The sequence below is a fragment of the Dasypus novemcinctus genome, chromosome 3, assembly GCF_030445035.2.
Source record: "Dasypus novemcinctus isolate mDasNov1 chromosome 3, mDasNov1.1.hap2, whole genome shotgun sequence".
Taxonomy (NCBI): Eukaryota; Metazoa; Chordata; class Mammalia; order Cingulata; family Dasypodidae; genus Dasypus; species Dasypus novemcinctus.
The window spans coordinates 175987897-176012072 of NC_080675.1; the positions used below are offsets into that span (position 1 = coordinate 175987897).

At 47.9% G+C, this 24176-nt stretch overlaps 1 long non-coding RNA gene and 1 pseudogene across 1 annotated transcript; one reads left to right on the forward strand and one right to left on the reverse strand.

Moving 5' to 3' along the window:
* Positions 1 to 640: 640 nt before the first annotated feature.
* LOC131278067 (uncharacterized) lies at positions 641 to 6253 on the reverse strand. Its single transcript, XR_009185243.2, has 2 exons — positions 3298 to 6253; positions 641 to 1751 (listed from the first exon to the last, which is right to left on the reverse strand). It is a non-coding gene; the product is annotated as an uncharacterized lncRNA (long non-coding RNA).
* A 1148-nt stretch (positions 6254 to 7401) lies between these two features.
* LOC111764683 (U6 spliceosomal RNA) lies at positions 7402 to 7496 on the forward strand (annotated as a pseudogene).
* The last annotated feature ends 16680 nt before the right edge of the window (positions 7497 to 24176 follow it).

Below are 24176 nucleotides of genomic sequence, written 5' to 3' on the forward strand. Positions count from 1 at the left end.
TGTGTGTCCTTCTGTGTCTGTTTGTCTTCTCATTAGGCGGCTCCGGGAACCGATTCTGGGACCTTCAAGAGGGCGATCATTCTCTTGCACCACCTCAGCTCCCTGGTCTGCTGCGTCTTCTCATTGTCTCTCCCCTGTGCCTCTTGTTGCGTCATCTTGCTGTGCCACCTGTCCGCATCAGCCAGCACTCCTGGGCCAGGCGGCACTCCCGCGTGAGGCTCACTCCGTGTGGGCCAGCTCGCCGTGTGAGCCAGCTCGACTTCACCAGGATGGTCTGGGGATCGAACCCTGGACCCTCCATGTGGTAGATGGGAGGCCAACTGCTTGCGCCACAGCTGCTTCCCAGGCCTGGTGTCCTTGTCAGAAGAGGACACGTGGGCACAGACAGGAAGGGAGAAGGCCATGTGAAGGCGAGACAGAGCCTTCCGAAGGGCTGCGGCTGCCAGCCGGGGCGTGCCCAGGGCTGCTGGCGGGGAAGAGGTGAGGACGGCTGCTCACCTACGGGCTCGGGGCGGCAGGGCGCTGCCAGGCCTGGACTCCCTGCCACTAGCCTCTAGACCCGGGAGACAACTCCTACAGAGGGGTGACTTTGTCACAGCAGCCCTGAGGGACTGAGGCATAAATAGAGACACGGCACAGCCAAAGTTTCATTCATTTATTCATGTAGGGATATGTGTGTTCCCACTGCGTAGACTCGAAGTGGTGGTCGTGTTTCCCACCAGGTGGGAAAAGCCAGGGCTCTGTGAGAATGAACCCAACACCCCGGAGAAGCAGCGGAGGAAGATGGAGAGCTGGGACTCGAAGCTCTCAAGGCCCACGACCGGACAGTTCCCAAGGCCCCTCTGCCTGGTGCCTCAGCCCTTTTGGAGACCACGAGCCAAACGCCTCCTGGACAGACCAGTTCAGGTCAGGCTTCTGCTGGCTGGGACCAAAAGACCCGAGTCACTGGCCAGGCCTCTCCTGCCTCCAGAACCATTACTCTATAGTCATAGCTATTCCATGCTGTGTTAGTCGGGCTTCTTCAGGGAAACCGAATCAACAAGGGCAGCTGTCAATAGGATGCAGTTCTGTAAGAGTCTCTCATGCAGCCAGAGGATGCACAAGTCCAGGTTCTGCAGGCAGGCTGCCACCAGAGGCTCCAGGGAAAGTCCAATGAAGGTTCTTGATGAGCTCTGGGTGACACTGGCTGTCCAAAGATGAGCTGGGAAATTCTCTCTCAATGCTGGACTCACTTCCCCTTTTAAGGCATTCATCTGATTGGGTTAAGCATCACTCACTGCTGATGGCAATCTCCCTGATTGAATTGTAACCAGCTATCTATGATTTACCACTGCAGTAAAGTCAGTGGTGACTAAAGTCCATAAATGCCCTTGTATTACAGTTAGCCCAGTGCTTGCTGGACCAAACAACTGGGCACAATGACCTGGCTGAGCTGACACAAAGCCTGACCATCACACATGCTGTTCTAATAAGGCCTCACTGGCTGTGTCCCTTATGCTGCTCGTCCTAGGACGAATTCCTCCAGAGATCAAGGGAAGCAAAGCTCTGGCCCTTCCTAGTCTCGTCCACCCAGGCCAGCACTCCAGTCAGTGCTGCCATGAACGAGGGGGCAGCGGCGCGGGCAGCTCTGAATGCGCAGTGTCTCACCAGGACAATTCACCTCCGAGCGCTGCTGGGCTCGTCGCTCCACAGTTCCAGCGGGAGCTCGGCGAGGTGGAGGAGCACAGGCGTCCCGCTGCTTCGGGGTGAGTCTGGGAGGGAGGGGGACGTGTTGGGAGGGTCCATTTCCAAACCGGCGCCAGGCTCTGGGCCTTATCTCAACTGGCAATTGCCGGGCTCACACACGCCGTGGCCCTGGGAATGTCACCATTCTACCAAGGAGGAAACGGAGGCTCCGGCTGGGAGGCGACTGGCTCAAGGCTACCAGGTCCTAAGTGGCAGAGCCCGAATCTGAACCCGGGCCTGTCAGGCTGAGCCCCCTCACGTGGCCTGGAGAGCTCACGAGCCCGAGAAAGGGTGAAATCGTGGGGAGGCAATCATGGGGAGGCGCTTGACTTTCACGACCCGTGGGACGGGTGGAGGTCGAGCTAAGTTTTCATAGCTCTTGCGGGGTAGGGAGGCTCAGCGAACATCTGGACCACAGAAGCATTTAGCTGTACAGAACACAACTCTTTTTTTTTTTTTAAGATGCAAAGGATTCTGAAAACTCCTTTTTTGGTCTGCAGGCAAAAACTTCCCTGGAGAAAGCAGCCCTCTCCGGCCGTACCTCGATTCTTCCAGGCTTAGCTGGGCTGCCCAGCGCCTCGCCCCCCAGCATCTTGGGGCACCTCGTTAACCATCAGCCCACGTCAGCAGGGGTCAGGCAGTGCGTCTCCCCTCCCCACGCTGCGCGCTTTCCAAAATGTGACCATTACAGCAGTTATGTGAGCTGCTGGGAGAGGTGGAAGTGTGAGAAACAGCTTAGCACGGAGGGCATGTCCTAAACCCAAGGGCAAGTCCAACTTTTCAGGAAAAACGAAAACGGAAAAAAAAAAAATTTAAAAAGTGTTTTGCACGTATTCCAGAAAAAGGGAGGGGGACGGAAACTTGGGCAAGGGATACCACTGGCCGAGAGGCTCAGAAACCTAACGTGACTGTTGGCAGCTCCTAGCTAGGGAGGGCGGGGTCCCTCTCTGCCAGCCCCCCTCCACACACACACCAGGACCACAGCAGCAGGAAAGAGGGTGCTGCCACTTTCTTTCCTGACACCAAATTGAGCTCACCTCTAATGCATCAAGAGCTGCAGGCCTCACCCCATCGCCCAACTCCTTTCACAGCTGCCACTTCAAATTCAACCTGTCCAAAAACCCAAGTAGGCAGTGCCTACTTAAGCTGAATACACGCTAGCAAGTCTACTAGATCTGAACCCAAAAGAGGCGCGTTCATGCCACCAAAGACGCGTGCAGGATGCTCGCAGCAGGCTTGCTGGGAGCAGCTCTGCACTGCGAGCACCGCCTTGTTTATCACCAGTGGGCCTGAGAAAGACAGCGGGGCTATTTCCAGTGGAGGGCAGTCAGCGCTGAGGGCAAAGGTGGGACACCTGCAGGCAGCGCTGCGGGGGAACTGCCCGAGAGGCTGGATGACAGACAAACGGAAGCTAAAGAAGTAGAAGCCAGAACGGTGGTCTCCTCGAGGGGGCAGGCGGCGAAGGGAGGGGTGGGAGCCTGGGGTGCCTCCTGCCCTGGGCACGGGCTCCACAGGTGTGCTCATTTTCTGCGGGGCGATGGAGCTGTATACTTACCTGTGCACTGTGCATACCTGTGTGCTGTACTTCAATGAGAAAGTTCATCTAGGGGAGCAGGTGGGGCTCGAGTGGCTGGGGCTCGAGCAGTTGAGCACCTGCCTCCCACACGGGAGGTCCCGGGTTCGGCTCCTGGTGCCTCCTGAAAACAGACAGACCACAAGACAGACAACAAGCAAAACAAACGAAAAAACCAATTCGGGGAAGCCGACGTGGCTCAGTGGCGGCGCGCCGGCTTTCCGCTCACGAGGTCCCGGGTTCAATCCCCAGCCCCAGTACCTAAAAAAATGTTTAAAAATTAAAATTCACTTCAAAAGAAAAGCCTTGCCTTGCCCTCAAAATCAAAGTCTCTTTTCCTCTACTGATTTCACATCAGCACCTCGTAGGTGCTGCCCTCGCCTTCCTCCCCTACTTCCATGGCCAGCTCTGGAATCTTCTAGGTGACTGGTGTTGGTCTGCTCCCCACCTGCTTCCAGCCACGTCTGCACCCGGGGCTCAGAGTCGGACCTGTTAGAGACAGAACCGCTGCCTCGCTAGCTCCCTGCTTCCGGTCTGCTCCATCCAGCACCTTCCAAGTGGTTGCTCTGCAGCCTGCTTTCACTGCCACCCTCCTCTCCAAAGCTTCCAGCCCCCGCCCACCCCAGTCCAGGATAAACCCGACTCCTCTGCTCGGCCCTCGAGCACTCCCCCCGCCTTTTTAAAACCAGACCATGAGGTCCCTTCCAACTCCATCCACTCTAAACCAATTCTCAGCCAAATGGATTTCTCATTGTCACCACCCCTGCCTGCCCCCCCCACTCATCCCCCTCCTGGGTCCCCCCACCCCCACCTCCCCAGCAGGGAGAAAGCCTCAGGTGCCCTTCTCCCCAGAGGCCAGCAAAGATTCCTTCCTGGGGAGGCCTTGAACTTAACCTCATCCAACCCCTCTTTCCCCTGCGCCTCCGTCCACACTTGCCCCAACCGTTCGGGATTAAGTCTATGTGAGTGGACCCCACTGCAGTGCGCCGGGGAGAAAAAAGTTCCTGAACTTTTTTTGCCCTGGCCAAGGCTCAGAACACACGCCCTTCCTCATTCAGTGCCTCCTGGCCCGGCTCACCCAGTCACCAGATCTGCTTCTGAAACCCCGGCGTACACGAAAGTCAACTCAGCAGCTGAGCGAACTGCCCACTGGCTCCCAGAGGTGACACAGCACGAGCGTTTCCTCCGGCTACACAATGGAGAAGCTGAGTAATACGTGGAATCCACCAGATGACAAGGAGTGGACCACGGGGGTTTTAAGGTCAGCTGAAGCGCGGCGGCCGGACCCTTCCTTCCTCTTCCATAAGGCCACCCTGAGAGAACGCCGCTTGCTCGGGGCAGCAGGGCTGCGGGCACTGCCAGGCAGTCCCTTGCCGGGGGCCTGGGCCGGGCGTGCCTCTGTGTCCCCCCGGGCCAGGCTGCCGAGGCCTCGAGGTGGAGATGAGGCAGTGCTGGCAGGGGCGAACAGGGACAGGCAGACGCGAGCGGGGTCAGAACGGTCCTCAGAAGGTGATTACCCCAGTCGGCCCTGAGCCAGAAAAAAGGCCAGTGAAAGTGCTTAAGAATTTGAGCCTTTGAGGCGAGGCAATCCCGGGTTCAAATTCTGACTCTGCTCTTTCTCAGCTCTGTGACCTTGCTCAGGTGCCTACATTTGCTGAGACGACAACTCCTCATCTGTAAACTGGGGATAATAACGTGCCTGTTTCACAGAGGTGTGGCATTAAGTGGAAAAATAAATAAAATGTATAGCAGGGAAGCGGATGTGGTTCAAGTGATAGGGCTTCTGCCTACCATATGGGAGAACCCAGGTTCGAGCTCTTGGGGCCTCCTGGTAAAGAAGAAGAGAAAGCGTGCCTGTGTGGCAAGCCAGTGCCTGCGCGCTGAGCCAGTGCCCTACACAATCACACAGCAAGATGATGATGCATCAAAAAGAGAGACAAGGGAAGTGGATGTGGCTCACCGGATAGAGCATCTGCCTACCACACAGGAGGTCCAGGGTTCAAGCCCTGGGCCTCCTGACCCATGTGATGAGCTGGCCCACGCGCAGTGCTGACACACACAAGGAGTGCTGTGTCGTGCAGGGGTGTCCCCCTTGTGGGGGAGCCCCACGCACAAGGAGTGCACCCTTCAAGGAGAGCCGCCCTGCGTGAAAAAAAAGCTTAGCCTGCCCAGGGGTGGGGCTGCCCACATGGAGAGCTGACACAGCAAGATGATGCAACAAAAAGAGACACAGGTTCCTGGTGCCACTGACAAGAATACAAGCAGACACAGAAGAACACACAGTGAATGGACAAAGAGAGCAGACATCGGGGGGAGGGAAGGGGAGAGAAATAAATAAAAAATAAATCTTTAAAAAAAAGAGACAAGGGGAGAGTCAAGGTGAAGTACAACAGAAACCAGGAACTGAGGTGGTGCAATTGACAGGGAACCTCTCTCCCCATCAGAGGTCTCCAGGATCAAATCCCAGTGACTCCTAGAGGAGAAAAAATGAGAAAACCACACAGAGAGCAAAAAAAAAAAAAACCCCAGCAGAGTGGGAGGAGGGGAAGGGGGGGAAATAAATAAATAAATAAGTCTTTTAAAGTAAATAAATAAAACAGATAGCACATGGAAAGCACTCAATAGAAAGCAGCTATGCCCTATGGGCTGGAGGGAACCCAGGCAAATCTTTAGCTGATCAGCCCTCCCCATGCTAAACCTCCCTTTCACTTTTTTTACTTGCCCTGAATCCTTGCAGACATGGAAACACCTGTGAAAAACCTGGGCGACGGGAGTGAGACATTATCAAAAACAAGGTCAGTTTTAGCAGTGGTGGCCCAAGGAGACAGACTCCCAGGTGGGATTGCCGACTCTTAGCTCTCTCTCCCTTCACAGTCTCATCAGGAATTCTACCATCTACTCAAGCCCAGCAACCTCTTTTTTTTTAAAGATTTATTTTTTTTATTTATCCACCCCCCCCCCCCATTGTCTGCTCTCTGTGTCCATTTGTTGTGTGTTCTGCATCCGTTTGCATTCTGAATAGCACCGGGAATCTGTGTCTCTTTTTGTTGCGTCTGCTCTCTGCGTGCAGCGCCACTCCTGGGCAGGCTGGGCTATTTTCGCACGGGGCAGCTCAATGTGAGGCGCACTCCTTGTGCGTGGGGCTCCCCTACGCGGGGGACACCCCTGCGTGGCAGGGCACTCCTTGCGCGCATCAGCACTGCGCATGGGCCAGCTCATCACACGGGTCAATGAGGCCCTGGGGTTGAACCCTGGAACTCCCACGTGGTAGGCGGACGCTCTATCCATTGAGCCATGTCCACTTCTTGCAACCTCTTTTCAAATCAAGTTCTTCCGTGAAGATGAACTCTATTAGCCGCCCACATGCTGGTGGTGCGTCTGCCACCTGCTGGTGGTGCGTCTGCCACCTGCTACTCTTGACGGAATTGGAGGATGTCGTGACTGGGGAGCACAGGGGCTGAGAGGGGCAGGACGGGGCCGGATGGGGCCTCCATGGGGAGAATGGGGTAGCAGCTTCCTTTGGGACCACACTACCCAGGCTCATTCCATTTTCATCACGACCCCCCATGCCCTTGGGAAAGGTACTTGACCTCTCTGGGCCTCAGTTCCCCCATCTCTGAAATGGGGGTGAGGATCATAGGGTTACCATGAGGGTTAAATGAGTTAGTACGTATAAGTGCTTCGAATTGGGCCTGGAAGGTGGTAAATGGGCTCTATGTGTTGGTTATTACTAGGGAAATAGGGAACCTGCGGTAAAGGGTGCAGAACTACAGGGAAAATGATGTCAAAGACAACTTCCTCCTCTTTCCGAACCTATGGCCCAGTCAGAGGCACTGCCCTCCCAGCAACCTGGCCGTTTCCATTCCCGTCCTCGTTCACTGCCAGCAGAGGGAAGGGCTCCTGGCACTACAGCCTAGCCACGCTTTGGGGAACAGGGGTGTGGGGGTTGCCTGAGGATCCCAAGCAACATTCTAGCACATTCCCCCAAGGCAGAATGCACTTGAAGCTCAAGCGACCAGTTTCACCAACCCTTTCCTCAGTCAAGGCCTTATTTGGCTCACGCTTTCTATGAAGAAGGGGAAATGCAGGGTAAAAAAAAAAAGGTGCTCATTTTGGCAGCACATTTACTAAAATTGGAACAATACAGAAATTAGCATAGCCCTTGCACAGGGATGACATGCAAAAAATGTAAGTTCATGGCAGAAAAGAAAGTGCATTGCAGTTACAGGGTTAGGTTGGGGCAAGCAGTGACAGCACCTAAGGCTAAAGCTCTTGTCACCCCCAAAAGAAATCCCACACAAAGCCCTTATGAGACCTTGGCTTCAGCGTTTAGACTCCAAAGATAAAATGACTCATTTTGTTGCATTTTGGCTGTGACCTCACTTCCCCTGGGGGAAAGTCCATAGAGCAGTTGAGGCTCTGAAGTTATATGACCTTGGCTTCAAATCCCTGAGACACTACTTACTAGCTCCTCTCTCACCTTTGAGCTTCCAGTTCCTTATCTGTAAAATGGGGATAAAAACACTTACCTCCAGGAGTTTTAGGTTTAAATGAAGTAATGTTCTGTCATGCCCTCAGAGGTCTCTCACACATGGCTGGTGACAGTTGTGTCCTTAGTATTAAAAATATTCATTTCCATGAAGTGGACTTTGGCCCAGTGGTTAGGGCATCCGTCTACCACATGGGAGGTCCGCAGTTCAAACCCCGGGCCTCCTTGACCCGTGTAGAGCTGGCCCATGCGCAGTGCTTATGTGCGCAAGGAGTGCCCTACCACGCAGGGCTGTCCCCTGCGTAGGGGAGCCCCACGCGCAAGGAGTGCACCCTGTAAGGAGAGCCGCCCAGCGCCAAAGAAAGTGCAGGCTGCCCAGGAATGGAGCCATACACACGGAGAGCTGACACAACAAGATGACACAACAAAAAGAAACACAGATTCCCATGCCGCTGACAACAACACAAGCAGACAAAGAAGACAACGCAGCAAATAGACACAGAGAACAGACAACCAGGGTGGGGTGGGGGTGGGGAGGGAAGAGAAATAAATAAATAAATCTTAAAAAAAAAAAAAAAGATGGGCAAACCGAGGCCCAGAGAGAACAGCTCGCCCAAGCAAGTCCTCAGGAAGACCCTTGACCTTGGACTCTCCGAGAGCGCTGCTTCTTGTCTTATCCTCACTGAGAGTCACCTGAAGGCAGGAAACAAGTTCAAGAATTTTGCCACCTACTAGTTCCTAACACAATACTTGGTACTTATTAAATTGTGCTGCTACCTGTAGACAGTGTCTATACAATAATGAGGAACAAAGATGTTGATTTATCTAGAAGGCAATCCAAGAAAATGATCAGAAATCTGGAGAAAAGTTATTCATAAAGATATCCATGCCAGTATTCTTTGCAATAATGAACAACTGACCAAAATGTGTTCAACTTTAAGGGGATGACTAACAAAATTGTGGTATAGCCATGCAATAGTATTGAAAATATATTTTAATAACACTTTAATGAATTTAATCTTAACAAAATGGGAAAATGTGTTTTTTTTAAAAGCAGGCTATAAAATAATTTTTAAAAGATTAACCATGTTAAAGAATATGTATAGAAAATTTTTTTTTTGGAAGGACACACTCCAGAAATTGAGGGATGTGGGGGAACCTCTTCTCCTTAAACTTTTTGGTATTTTTACAAGTTGCGATATTATTACAAGAGAAGAAAAGTTACTTTAAAACTAACAACTGAGAAGCCACCATCTGGAAGAGAACCTGATCAGGCCCAGAGGAGACGTCACTGCACCAGGAAAGTGCCATCAGGGCAGAGAAAGGGTCGTGCTCCTAAATGCCGTGCATGTCTCCTTCCTCCCAGCTCCCTGCGCTTAGGGAGGCACGTGACTACTTCTGACCAATCACCTGTGGCACACACTTCTGCGTCCATTCTGTACTGAATCATTGGAAAAACAGTGAGCTAGTGCTTTCCTGCTGCTGGAACAGATGGCACCTGCACTCCACCAGCCTGGGTGCTTGAGTGACTGTGTGGATCAGAGCCTCCGCCTCCATCCACCGCCCGTGTGGTGGCCATGTAGCAGGAGACAAGCTTCTGTGGTCAAGTCATTAGGCTTTTCAGCACTAAATGTAGTCCAGTGAGTCTCAAACTTTTTGCTCCATGTATTATAATCACCTGGGACCCTTTTTTGAATTCTGGTGCCCAAGCCCTATCTTAGACCAATTAAATCTGGGGATAAAACCAAGGAATCTTTAAAAAAAAGACCAAGGAATCAGCGTTTTTTTAACTCCCTGAGTCCCCCCAACATGCAACCTAAGGTTGAGAATCAGTGGCTTAATCCAGTGGTTTGCAAAGTGTAGTCTCAACCAGTAGAATCAGCATCTCTTGGAATTCGTTAGAAATGCACATTTGCATATTTTCAGGTCCCAGCCCAGACCTAAGCAATCAGAAGCTCGGGGGTGGGGTCCAGCAATCTGCATTTAACAAGCCCTCCAGGGCATTCTGATGCAAGGTCAAATTTGAAAAGGACTGGCCTGGTCTCAGGCAGATAAAATTGAAGATACATTTATTAATAAAATTAAGAATCATTTTGCTTCTTTGTATGGATTCACCTTTGGAAGTGTTTTCACATGTACTTTTTCAAAAATGATTATACTAACTCAAACACATATGAAGGGAAAAAAAATCCTAGGACTCAAAATATTTCAATGGTCAGTAGTTCTCAGACTTTGGACTTTATCAAAAAAAAAAAAAAGGATGGGAACACAAAAATAACTAATTTTGCAAAGCAAAACATATTTTTAAGAATTGCAACTACTGCCAACACCACCATTATTTTCATAAGACGACATTTTAACACCAAGATAAAGGAAAGATATAAAAAGGACTGTTCGTGGCCTTAATTTCACTGTCTTTTTTCCATTTTGCTGCAGACTGGTGCAATCTTTGTCACAGACAGGCCCTGGTTCTCAGCCAGCATCTCAGAATCACTGATCTAGGTGACAATTAAGGCCAATTCCCTATTCCCCTGGAGATTATGTAATATCCAAAGGCTTCCAAAGTGTACCAGAAGTTGAAACTGCTAATCTTTGCTGTAACCCTCAGCACCACATTATTACAACTCACAAATTCTTTTACTTACTCCCAAGCCCCGTTCCCATGGAGGCCTCAAGGCTTAGCTATTTCATGCCCATGGACATATTCATTTATTTCCCCGATTTTCAGGATTAAAAATAATAACCCAGCCAAGCACGCTGTTAAAAATGTCCATAAACAAGGTCCACTTAGAAAGACAGATGTCCTGTACAGCCTGACTCCCCCTTTCCCCAGGACCACCGTTCAATAGGGACAAAGAACTTCTCTTCTGGGGGATAAGTCACCAAGTACCATCTCAATAATCCTTTGTCCATTTCAGGTATGAGCATGACGGACTGTCTGGGTGCCAAGTATGACATCCTTGCTTTTGGGGAAGAGAGGCCAGTTGAGTGGTTCAAGAGGTGTTGAGTCTGATTTCTAGCCCACTGTGCTCTCCCCCCTGCCCCCAATACACTACTTCAGCTATCCCTCTGGTGGTTGAGGACTTGGGGGTTTCAGCGATCACTACTAAAATGCAAGCTATGGTCTATGAGCATTAGCTCTTCTTCGAGCAGTCACAGGGTCTTACTTCTGTATCATCGATGCTGGGCCCAGAGCTGTGAGCAACAATGGTTCACGTACATCCAGGCTGAGGGTAGACAAGGCCCTTGGCACATTCAGGACAGTGTGCTAGGAAGCGAGGCAGACGGATGAGCAGAGCTCAGGCAGCGGGCAGGGGGAGAGCTCTCCTCGGGGAAACTGAAGGCACGGGGTGCTGAAAAGGCTGCAGAGCCCGCCCCCAGCTACCAGGAGCTCTTCTCTAAGGGTGGGGGTGCAGACACCCCTGGAGAAGAAAAACGTAGGGGATGACGGGCAAGGGGGCCAGGAGGTGCCAAGGCAGTCTCCCTTGGATACTGTGCACAGGGATGCCTCCTTCCGCCAGAAAAGGACCCGTGATCTGTGTCCCCAAGCCTTTCTACTGTCTCCCTGCCCTGTCGCAGCGTTGTGAACTGGCCTTTCAGAGGAACCATTGAAGTCATTATTCCTTCCACCAAGTCCTCCCAACATTCCTTACAAGCTGAAAAACCACAGCGGAGAGAAGTCCGGTCCCTCGGTGACCCTCGGACCATGGCCCCAAGCCACAGCCACTCAGCCTGTGTCAGAAACAAGGCTTCCGAGACATTCTGTGTGCGTAGACTGGAAGTCTAAAGAGGATTAAGACATCGACTCTACTCAAACTGACGTACAGATTCAACACAATCCCAATAAAAACCCCAACAGCCTTTTTTTTTGCAGAAATGAAAAAGCTAATTATCAAATTTATTTGGAAGGGTAAGGGGCCCCGAACAGCCAAATATGTCTTTTTAAAGAACAACAAAGTTGGGGGAATCTCACCTTCCGACTTTTAAAGCATATTACTTACCTACAGTGGTAAAAACAGCATGGAACTGGCACAGACAGATTGACCAAAGGAATCAAATCAAGAACTCAGAAATAGACCCTCTAACATCTATGGTAGAGACTTTAGACTAGGCTGTCAAACCCCACCCAGCTGAGTCAGAAGTCCATCCAACAAATAGTGCTGGGAGAACTGGACAGCCATATCCCAAAGAAAGAGGTCTCCTATCTCACGCCATATACAAAAGTTAACTCAAAATGGACCAAAGACCTAAATGTAAAAGCCACAACCATAAAACTAGAAGAAAATGTAGGGAAACATCTTCAAGATCTTGGGGTAGGCCATGGTTTCTTAAACCTTACACCCAAAACATGAGCAATGAAACCAAAAAATTGCTAAGTGGGATCTCCTTGAATACTTTTTTGCTTCAAAGGACTTTGTCAAGAAAGTAAAAGGCAGCCCACTCAATGGTAGAAAATATTTGGAAAGCACAGATCCCATAAGGGTTTGATATTCATGTTATATAGAGATCATACACCCAAGGATAAAAAGACAAGTAGCCCAGTTAAAAATGGTCAAAAGACTTAAAAAGACATTTTTCCAAAGAGGAAATTAAAATGGCCAAAAAGCACATGAAAAAATGTTCAACATCACTAGCTATTAGGGAAATGCAAATTAAAACTACATGGAGCTATCATTTCACACCTTATAGAATGGCCATTACTACAAAACAGAAAAATCTAAGTGCTGGAAAGGATGTAGGGAAATAGGAACACTTCCTCATTATTGGTGGGAACGTGGAATGTTGCAGCCTTTATGGAAAACAGTCTGGTGGTTCCTCAAGAAACTAAATATAGAACTGCCATATGACCCAGCAAGAGAGGAATATATTCTAAACTGAAAGCAAGGATGTGAATTGACATTTGCACACCAGTGTTCATTGTGGCATTATTCACAATTGCTAAAATATGGAAACCCAAGTGTCTATCAACCGATGAGTGGATAAACAAAATGTGGTATGTACATACTAATGGAATATTATTCAGCTCTAAGAAGAAATGAAATCAGGATGCATATGATAACATGGATGAACCTTGAGGACAATATGTTGAGGGAAGCAAGTCAGACACAAAAGGACAAATATTGCGTGGTCTCACCAATATGAATTAAAATGAGTAAACTCAAAGAGGTAAACTCTAGAGTAAGGTTACAAGCAAATTGAATGTGGGTTGAGAATGGGAGCTGATGCTTAATGTACATAGACTCTTTAACAAGGTTTATTGTAAATGTATGGAAATGAGAAGTTAATGGAAATATAGTGAGTATAAACAATACTGCTGATTTATAAATTTGATTGTGGCTAAATGGGGTCGTTTGTGGATGTAATAGTTCAATGGAAAGGAAGGTAGTGAATAATGTAGGAACTGTATAACTGATTTTGGTGGTGGATGAAAATTGTGGTTAATAGTACAAGAATGTTCTTCTGTAAAGGAAAATACAAATGGCAAAATGAAAAACAAAACACACACACACGAAAAAGTGTTCAACATCGCTAGCAACTAGGGAAATTCAAACCAACACTACAGTGAGATATCATTTCACACCTATTAGACTGGCCACTAATAAAAAGTCAGAAAATTATAAGTGTTGGAGAGGATGTAGAGATAGGAACGCTTATTCACTACTGGTGTGAATGTAGAATGCTACAGCCACTGTGGAGGACTGTTCGGCAGGTCCTAAAGTAGTTGAATGTAGATTTGCCACCTGACTCTGCAATACCACAATAGGCATATACCCAGAACTGAGAGCAGTGACACGAACAGATAACTGTACACTGATGTTCACAGCGGCGTTATTCACAATTGCCAAAAGATGGAAACAACCCAGGTGCCCATCAACTGATAAATGGATAAAGAAACTGTGCTACATATACATGATGGAATACTGTACAGCTGTGAGAAAAGAAGTCATGAAGCATATGACAACATGGATGAAACTGGAGGACATTATGCTGAGTCAAACAAAAGAGCAAATACTGTTATGACTGAGCTATTATGATCTAAATACATTGTGTAAACTCATGGACATAATTAGAATATAGGTCACCAGAAAATAGAATGAGGTTAGAGAATGGAAAGCTGAGGACTAATTTGTGCAGAATTGGTTAAAAGGTTATTTGTAAATCTTTGGAAATGAATAGTGTTTGTACCTAGCAGTGCTATTATATAGGTATGACTGGTTGAAAGGTAAAGTCTAAGGTCATTTATATCACTAGAAAGAAAGCTAAAAATGTAACATGGGACTGTATAACATAGTGAAACCTCATATGAATATGGATAATAGCATATATATGACTGTTTACAAAATATAAATACAAATAAACTAGAGAGATGAAAACAGAATAGTAGCTATGTAAGGCAGGGAAAGGATTGAGAGATTGAGAGGTGATGAGCTTTTTTGTTTTTTTTATTATTAGAATAACAAAAATGCTTTAATAATGATTGAAGTGATAGATGCACAACTATGTGATTATACCAAATACCATTGATTGTACACTTTGGATGGATTTATGCTTTATTAATATGTATCAATAAAATTGATTTGTTAAAAAAATAACTTCCAGCCACACCCCAGCTCTCCCAACCCCACCCAATGCTCTCATGATCCCTGTCACCATCAGCACCACCAAGATGGGTCAAGGGGACATAGACAACTCACTTCAGCTTTTATGAGCCACCAGTGATGGTTCCCTACATTGTGCTCTTTCTATGTGCCTATTACTTCGTTGAAACCAGAATTTTAGAGCAGTGGTTGAAAATACTGGGAGGCTAGAAGGAAAAAGTTAATTAAGTAGATAGAATACCTCTGTTTTAAACAATCCCCTTGGGAATTGAATTTGGCTAAACGGAGACAGCATCCGCCTACCACATGAGAGGGCCAAGGTTCAAACTCCGGGCCTCCTTGACCCGTGTGGAGCTGGCCCACGCGCAGTGCTAATGTGCGCAAGGAGGGCCGTGCCACGCAGGGGTGTCCCCCGCATAGGGGAGCACCACACGCAAGGAGTGCGCCCCGTAAGGAGAGCCACCCTGCGTGAAAAATGAGCAGCCTGCCCAGGAATGGCGCTGCACACATGGAGAGCTGACACAGCAAGATGACGCAACAAAAAGAAACAGATTCCGGGTCCCGCTGACAAGAATAGAAGCGGACACAGAAGAACACACACCAAAGGGACGCAGAGAGCGGACGGACAACTAGGGGAGTGGGGAAGGGGAAAGAAACAAATGAAAAATAAATCTCAAAAAAAAAGGATTGGATTTCTTTAAAAAAATAAACAATCACTTTAATTTTGGTGCGATAACCATAAACATATTTTTCAGGTCATGTCAAAAATCAAATGCAAAAAAACGAATAAAACTATTCCAAGCACAGGTTCAATTGGGGAACTCCACCCAAAGACCCAAATGCCTGTTGGTGGCCAAGGTGGAGCCTCCCCGGCTGTCTTAGCCTGGTCATTCTCGGCGGCCCTGGCACAGCACCTCTTCTCCTCTGCAATGCTTCACCTTCTCTCCTCCATTCACAAAATCCCAGGCCTGGGAAGGAATGCAGGCAGAGGCGGCTGCTGCCGGCCCCTGCCCACCCAGAGCCCGGCTGCACTATGCTATTATAACCCAAACCTGACTGCGGCGTCATGAGTTGTAATCCTGGTATTACAACCAGTATGACACCGAAGGCCAGGCCTCCCGCCACCAGCTCTCACGCTGGCCTCGAGGAGCCCCCGGGGAATGAGCTCTGAGTCTGTGGGAAAGGCTCCCTCCCCAGAGCAGGCATCACGTGCCCCTCCACGCCGGGCCCAGCTCCACCGCAGGAGGCGGACAGGAATCACGGCCAGGTCCGCCCGAGACCCTGCAGCACCTGGGTGGGCTGAAGGCAGGGCCTTCAAGGTGCTCTCGGAACTCACCCAAATCCCTAGGGGTCTATGAAGGATCAGGCACCCCGGGGCAGCCAGGACCGGCAGTCACAGGGGCAACCTGGGCTCAGGGGGCTGCCAACCGTGTAGAGGGACGGAAAAGGCACGTTACGTAGGGGCCAACCAAAGCAAGGGCACGGAGCTGGGAGCAAGGGCAGGTGGCTGGCCCAAGACCCGGGCTGCAGCCAGGCCTGGGCTGGGGATGGGGGGCGGCCACGGGCTGAAGAGGGCGGGTCTCGTCACCCCAGACCATCCTGCCGCATGCTGTCGATGCTCAATAAGCGGTTGGCCTGCTGCATGCTTGAAGCTGCAGAGCCGATGTACCGAGAACACGGGTGACAGGAGGGGAGACGATAACCAAAGGGAGCCTAATCCGGCAAAATGGCCCAGGCTGGAGCCAGGAGAGCCCTCGAGCAGCACCGTCCAGGTGAAGGTCAGTGCAGACCTGGGTCCTGGCCGTGCGGCTGCGAGAAACAGATGCAGAAGGTGCTGGAAAGAAGAGTGAAAAGAATTTGGTAATGGACTAGCTAAAGGGCACCTAGACAAGTGGCCGGCTAAGGAAACATTTGCACCTAGGACTGTGCCTCCAGATGCTCAGGATGACTTGTGAACATACGGAAATGTCTAGGGAGGGCCTACTGTGTGTCAGGCAGCCGTGTTAGGCACTAGGGACAAAGAGATGACTCTACCGCCCGATGATGATACATACCAGGCACACGAGAAAGCAGACAGGATGACAATAACTTGGTAAGTGCTAATAGAGGGGAACACAGCGGAGCACAGAGACCCGCGGGACAGGCCGCCCATCCCCACCCCCCACGCGGAGGGACAGGTGCAGGGCGAGTGGCCAGAGAAGGCAGCGTGTACAAAATCTCGGACAAGGAGAGCTTGAAAATGGAAGGAACCCTCTTGAGTACTACTATCCATGGAGTAGAGTAGTTTGGGGAGGAAGGGTTGAGAGAGACCAGATTAGCTACAGGTGCCTCAGTTGGGAGTTTGGCTTTTATCCTGAAGTCCATGGGGACACCACAGCAGTGTTCAAAGTGGGCAAATAACCAAGAAGTTGGCATTTCAGAAATCCAAGTGGAAGTTCCGTGAGACCCAGAGGCCCGTCACTCTGCCTCCAGGGTCCTCCCAGGTCCAGGCGCTGGGGAGAAAGCCCTTTCTGCGTGCTCAGCTCTGCTTGAAGGAGGGGCTGGGGGCACCCAGGGCCCTTTGCAAATGGTCAGACCAAAGCCCCACGGGAGGCTCAGGAGGAAACCCTCCAGAATCACCACCGCTAAGGTTCAAGAATAACAGATTTGGGGGGCATTTCAACCTCAAGGGCCAGAGGCAGCGCATGGTAGAATTGCACTCCTTCACTGCAGGAAAGGGGCTAGGAACGCGGGGCTGTAGGACAGCTCCTCGTTCTTTATCGACTCCTTCCTCGCTTTGTGGCCCTGGGCAACGTGTTTCACTCAGTTCAGCCTCCTTACCTGTGAAACGAGAACTCTTATACTCCAAAGGGTTGTTGTAAAGGATTGAGGGGCCCAATGTCAAGTGCCCTGTACCATACCCAGTAAAAGGTATAAAAAAAAAAAAAAAAAAGACTCCCAACAGCCCCACCAAGGTCCCCTGGTCCGAGGCCAGGCGGGCAGGGCAAGGACCCTATTGTGATTCCTAGAGCAAACTCAGTCTGGAAGAGCCCCACACCCAGCATCAACACTACTGCTTGGAAATGAAGAGCTGGGGACAGACGATCATCGGACAGAGCTTAGTGGCTGAGCACCTCCTTTCCACGTAGGAGGCCCTGGGTTCCATCCCTGGCACCGCCTTAAAAAAACAAAAAAAGAGCAAGGGAAAAAAGGATCCCTGGGCCTTGGAATAAAGCCCACTCTGTAAAGCACCTGCAAGCTCTCCCTGAAAACTACCACCAGCTGCACAGGAAATATTCACTGAAGACCCCACTTAAACTGTATGTGGCTACTCGCCTGGCTCTGATGCCAACACCTTCCTCCTTCCTCCAGGGCGCCTGGACAGTGTATCCAAATCCAGGGGGCACGACAGAGAACATCCGTGGAAAGAGATACAAAGGGCTCAACATTCTTTTTACCTTTACAGCCTTCGCTTGGATCATTTCAAGTGGATAATCCTCACGTGTCCAGGAAGGGATCTACCTCCATCCATCTAATCCAAGAAGGGAGACGCTCCGGGTCACCAAGGCAAAGCCGACCAACTACTCCTCAGTCATCATGCAGTAAGTACTCTGAAAGCTGTGCCTTTGCATGGCTGCTTTATCTCGAGTTATCTAAATGCAACACAAAAGGTGTCCCTGACAGGTATCTCCACCAAAAGACAAAGGACGAGCTCCTACCACTGTTTCTAAGTCACAGCTCTAGTCTCTGAGCAACTCTCCTCAAATAAGGTAGGGCAGAGAATAAGCCCAATACAACCAGACCCTAGGACACGTTTACTAAATCAGAAAAGTCCTATCATCAGCTCACTAAATCCAACACAGTTCTAGGCTAAGATACAGCGAGTCTTGTCATCAGCAAGCCAACCACCGGTGGCTATGGGCCACGTCTGTCCCTATTATTCGTGTGACTCTAGCAGGTGTTTTGAGGCTGCCCAAGAAGAAGCAAGAAGTCCACTTGAGGTCAAGAATTGCCAGTGTTTCCAGAAACCTTATCAGGCAAGAAGCTTTAGGCTCCACTCCAGAAGGCGGCGGCTTATAGAAACTGCAGTGCTGAGCTACCTGGGAGGACAGGACTTTAGAAGAATTCCCTATCTCCGCAGTCCATAAGGCTGCTTTGGTTAAGCGAGTAATCCAGGTGGAAAAACTCCTGTTTTCTCCTGAAAGGTCAGTCACTGGGGTTGAGCCAGATTGGATTGAGAGCACCTCTGGTCACAAGCCCCACCTATCTAACAGCACAGGCTCCATTTAAAGAGACAGTGTAATGGAAATTGCTCTGTAGCAATAGGATTCCATCATTAAGACAGAGGAAACAGATGATCTTTATTTGTCAGTTCTATAGTCAACTTTTCCATAGCACTACTGACACAAAATGCCTGCATGCCAGAAAATTAAGATTCAAATGAAAATAAAACTGGACTTTTACTTCTTTAGAAATAGCTTTATCATGGATCTTTCACGAGGAAGGATGTTCAAGTAGAAGCTTGCCATGAATGAGACATTTAGGGAAATCCTTATACCAAAATTCCCCATGAAGAAAGACAATGCCAATTAATTTACTAGAACAGGAAGCTGAAGGTCATCAACAAAAGAAAAGCTGAGACTAAAAGGGCATCAGGTAATAAAGTGATCTGGGTTTCCCACAATACATCTCCAAATTCGGGAAGTTCAAAATCCATCTAGGTCTCCTCCTAAAAAGCGGACAGAAAATATAACCAAAGTAACTAATTAGTGGCTTTTCACTTGGGTCAGTATCTTGCGTACCATCTCAAGTTGAGGCAAATTAGAACACAGGCAAATCGGAGACTGTGAGTCCTGAGGCCACGCGCTAGGATTCTGGCCATGTCTTTCAGGGCAACATGCTCTCTACCCTTGGATATAGAGCACGGATATTTCCCTTCCTGAAACAAAGGATTTTAAAGTCCCCCCCTATATCCCTGAATACACGTATGTTATTAACGCATACTCAGAACAATGCATCCATTTACTCAAGCAAAGGAGAGCCGGAAAAATTGATTTAATGTTTATATTTCTTAAGTCTAGACAGATTGGTAAATCACACTACAAATAATAAAGTCTAAAATCAGTATAAGTACACTCATTTCTAAAGTAAGCTAACAAATGGAAACTCGCATTCAGAGGGCTGACACGTTTGACATCCGTGGTTTCAAAGTCTGTCCATCCAGTGTCTGAGGACCTGGCTAGCAGGGCTGCCACGCACAGCGGCTCCTAGGAGGCTGAGAACGGGCTAGGTTCTTTGCTAGGGCATTACAACACACTGCCAGGTCATGTTACTGGAAGGGGAAAGACAAATTAGGGGGAGTCTTAAAAAGTGCTTTGGGTAATACTTTTGAAGACTTTATGAAAGACAGAACTGGCCCTACAGAGCTCACTGGCACAGGGATCATAACTATGTAATTTTTACAAGGAAAACTCACATAAATGGTCAGATGACATACACAATGCCTACCCCATAAGACTGCTCTAAGCACCCAATAATCTAATATACATGAAAGTGCTTTACGAACTGAAGATGTAAATAAGCACAATAAATGACTAAATTCCCACAGTAAAGAGTAAAGTAAAAAAAAAAAAAGTCACGAATGGGTCACGACCACCATGCTTATCTCCTCAAACAGTGCTTCTCAATTGCCAACATGCTCAGAATTCACAAGGAACGCGTGTCCAGAGGGCAGATTCTGATTGGGTAGGTATGGATTAAGAGTCTGCACATCTCATAAATTCTGGGGCGATGCCAGTGCCCCCTCCTGGAACCCCTCTGAGGGGTGAGGCTATAAAAAGAGCACCCTAATTCTTGGTGCATGGCTAACCTTAAAGAGATTTCCTGAGATCATCATACCGCACTGCAGCCTCTGGTGATTCCTCAAGCAAGTTTTGGACTGTCTGTTTGCTTCAATTGCTGCTGAATATAGCGCTTCACAAACTAAATAACAAAGTGCTTTCTTGGGCAGCACAGAGCTAAAAAGGGTTGACTTCCAACCAGGTTGTCTGCTATTTCCAGTTTTCCAGGACAAAAGCCTACGGCATGCAAAAACACACGTTAATTTGCCAGGTTCCAATCATATGACTTCACGTCTTCTCAAAAGGTGGTGGGAGGGAAGCAGACTTAGCTCAATGGATAGGGCGTCCGCCTACTACATGGGAGGTCCAGGGCTCAAACCCAGGCCTGCCTACTACATGAGAGGTCCAGGGCTCAAACTCAGGCCTCCAGACCCATGTGGTGAGCTGGCCCATGCACAGTACTGATGTGCACAAGGTGTGCCGTGCCACGCAGGTGTGTCCCCTGTATAGGCGAGCCTCACGTGCAAGGAGTACGCCTTGCAAGGAGAGCCGCCCAGCACAAAAAAGCGCAGCCTGCCCAGGAGTGGTGCTGCACACATGGACAGCTGATACAGCAAGATGATGCAACAAAAAGACACAGATTCCCGGTGCCGCTGACAAGAATGCAAGCGGACATAGAAGAACGCACAACGAATGAACAGAGAGAGAAGACAACGTGGTGTGGGGGAGGAAGGGGAGAGAAACAAAAAATTTTAAAAAAAGGTGTTGAGTGGTGGGAGAAAACTCTGTGCTTGTAAATACACAAGCGGAAAGCAAAACCTGGATTCTCAGTCCAAACAGGCAGAAATGATTAAACTCTCTTCTCTGTTTAAAGAAAGTACAATATAGAGGAAAAAAATAAGTCTGAGCAAAGAAGCAACTTGCAGAAACACTGTAGCCTGCGTGCGCGCCCTGGACTCCTAGAGCCACGGCGGAATAAAAAGCCAGGGGACTTGGTTTCTCCAGATCAGGCACGCAGCAGAACCTCCTGAGAGGCCCGGAATAAAACACCGACCGCGCCACCCTGAGTTTGGGACTGAATAGGTCTGGGTAGGCAACAGGAATCTGCTTTCTACAAGCTTCCAGCTGCTGCTGCCGGCCAGGGGAGCATGCCTGGAGCAGCACCGAGTCTAAAGCAACCCGGGGCCTAGCACAGAGCCTGGCCCCCCCCTGGCCCCCAAGAAACACTGGCTGAATCAGGACCCTTGTAACTTTCATTACCAGGGACAATTTTACTCCTTGCTTAGACAACTTGCTGCAGGCATCTTATACACGGACTCATTCAAAACCTGGTAACCATACATACCAGAAAAGATAGCCTCTGGGCTTAAGAGGATTAAGTTACACTAAAGGAACCCCAATTATAGACACCACTATCATATCTATCCTTATACTATCAAGACACTTAAATCCTTCTGCCACTGCAATGAATGCAGACAACGCAGCTATCCAAACTACCTTAATGAAAACTCCTACTTAGGTTAAAAAAGAAAAATTCACACACACAAAATATATAACTTTTAAAAATCAAGATAAGCATTTGCCTGGAGGGAACACAAATCTGTTTGAACACTGGAAACCCAGGCATGGTGCCCTTAAGGGCTCTTCCTGGGCTGGACACCAGCGCTCAGAGGGCAGCCAGGGTGAAAGAGCCACCGAGGCCATGTGCTTTTCTTTCTTTTAAGTCTTTTCACATCCTCTGAGCCCCGGCTGAGAAGGGACTTTGTCAGTCATTTTTCAAATCCTCTGCCTGATCTGCAAGCTACCAGTCACACTCATCCTGAAAAACAGGTGTTTCTGTTAAAATTAGCTGTTTCAAACTGCCGAATACTTGAAAAAAAAAAATTGCCTGTGAAATAACTAGTCAAATGTAACTGATGCTTCCAAAATTATAAAGCTCTTTAGACAAATTTTGAAAAACAAAACCCTAAATTAGACAAAGAAATGGGGTGGAGATGACGATCCGGGTAGAGAGGGGAATATATATATAATATATATAAACATCTATATATACATCTAAACACACAATTTATTTTTTCATTTCCAAAATTTCTAACATCAATCCAGAATGAATAAAGAGAACAGCCAAACTTAAAACAACCAAGGAAAGATGAATGCAAGCTTGTTTTGTCCGTTATTATACTTAGGTTGACTGTCATAAACAGTGGCTTTTGTTCCAAGAACTTAGCCATGCTGATTTCCTCCTCTCTTAATCATTTGAAGGAAGAAGTTTCTCAACGGTGCATTAAAGCCTGTGTAATAAAACTTACCCTCCAAAGTTAGATGAGCCCAAGCATTGTGTCTTAAATCAACTCTAGCTTAATTAAAAAAAAAAAAAAACCAGGCCACCCTGATTTTATTCCTGGAACCAGGGTCTCTGCTGACCTTATTAAATCCAACAAAATAGGTCTGAGATGCTCCCTTGTAAAATTCAGGGGCCATTTAAGAAACAAGTTTAACAACCTGGTTCATTTGAAGAAATGTCAAGGACCTGTGCCCAAATCCCTTGCCTAGCCAAGCAAACACAGACAACAAAATAATGTGAGTTCCTTACTCTCATTTTCTGGAACCTGCTGGAAAAAATGCAAGCAGCATTCATTTCAAGCCAACTACTGGAAGAGACTTCCTAAGCTTTATCTTAGAGACTGGAAAAAAAAAGTTAAAACATCCTATTTCTCAAAGTTTAACAGCTTCAGGAATAGATTTCGGACAATGACAAGTCAAAACCTTTCATATGTAGAAACACTGAGAAAACTATCATTTGGCTAAGAGAAAAAGAATTTTAAACTCATCTTTGCAAATATTTAAGTAACTAGTCAACTTAATCCAAGCAGACAAAGAAAGTGCATTTTTTCAGCTTGAAATATCCTGTAAAGATCCTGTAAGGAATTGAGTCCAAGGAAAAATGGCAATTCTTTTTTCTTCAACCAAACACCAAATTTACAGATTTCTGGCATGAATTTCATTCTACTTTGTTCTTTTCATTTTACTATTTGAGATTTGCATCAGTTAATGATGCATATAATCGTAAATGCCATCAGTACCTATGTAGATCAAATAAATAAAAATATGTAAAAATCCCTACATGGATGCAGGGCTGTCACTGGTTCATTGGGTTAGTTTTCCAGCCTCCCTCACCCCCAGGCACCAGTTCCTGAACCTGATTCAGTCTTGAAAGGGGGACAGGAAGAGAGCAGCATTCTTAAGGTCATTTTTATCTTTTAAAGACTTAAAAAATTCTCCATCTATCAGGACCTGAGAGAAAAACAACTGCTCATCTTGTCCTTTTTCTAAGTGTATTAGATTCCTTCAAATTTCAAATTCAAATAGAGGCCTAACCTTACCCATCACAGGTTTAAAGAGGTTTTACATATTGAATGTGATGTGCTTGTAATAAATATAGCTATTCATTTAAGAGACTTCTCTAACATATTACAGCAATAATTCTCTTTCATTTCAGATCTGCAGGAACTGCAAAGGTTTAAGCACAACAAATCCCAAGAAAAATGTAAACTGAATAAATATTGTGTTATGCATTCAGTGGGAAAGTGTTCAAAGCTCAACTAGTTTCAGCAGAACTATACATGCCCCTGAAATGTCTTAATTTCTGCACAAAGACCAAACTACCTTATGATAACTCCAAATTTCAGTTAAAGCATTCTTTCGGCATATAATCAACCAGGTCACAAAAAATAATCCTGCTGCCTGCAATTGTGCTAGAAAGTTCTAACACTTTCCAGAATACCTCTCCCTCTTTTAAACAGCCTAGAACCCCCTAGACTTTTTTTTAAAACCAAGAGTAATTGCACCTTGTCTGAACAGACCCTTCCGTCTACGTCAAAGACACCAAGTCTATCACAGGATGTACAGTACGCATCTACATTTCCACACACAGCCCCTCTAACCTGGGGAGGCTGGCATGCCACTAAGGA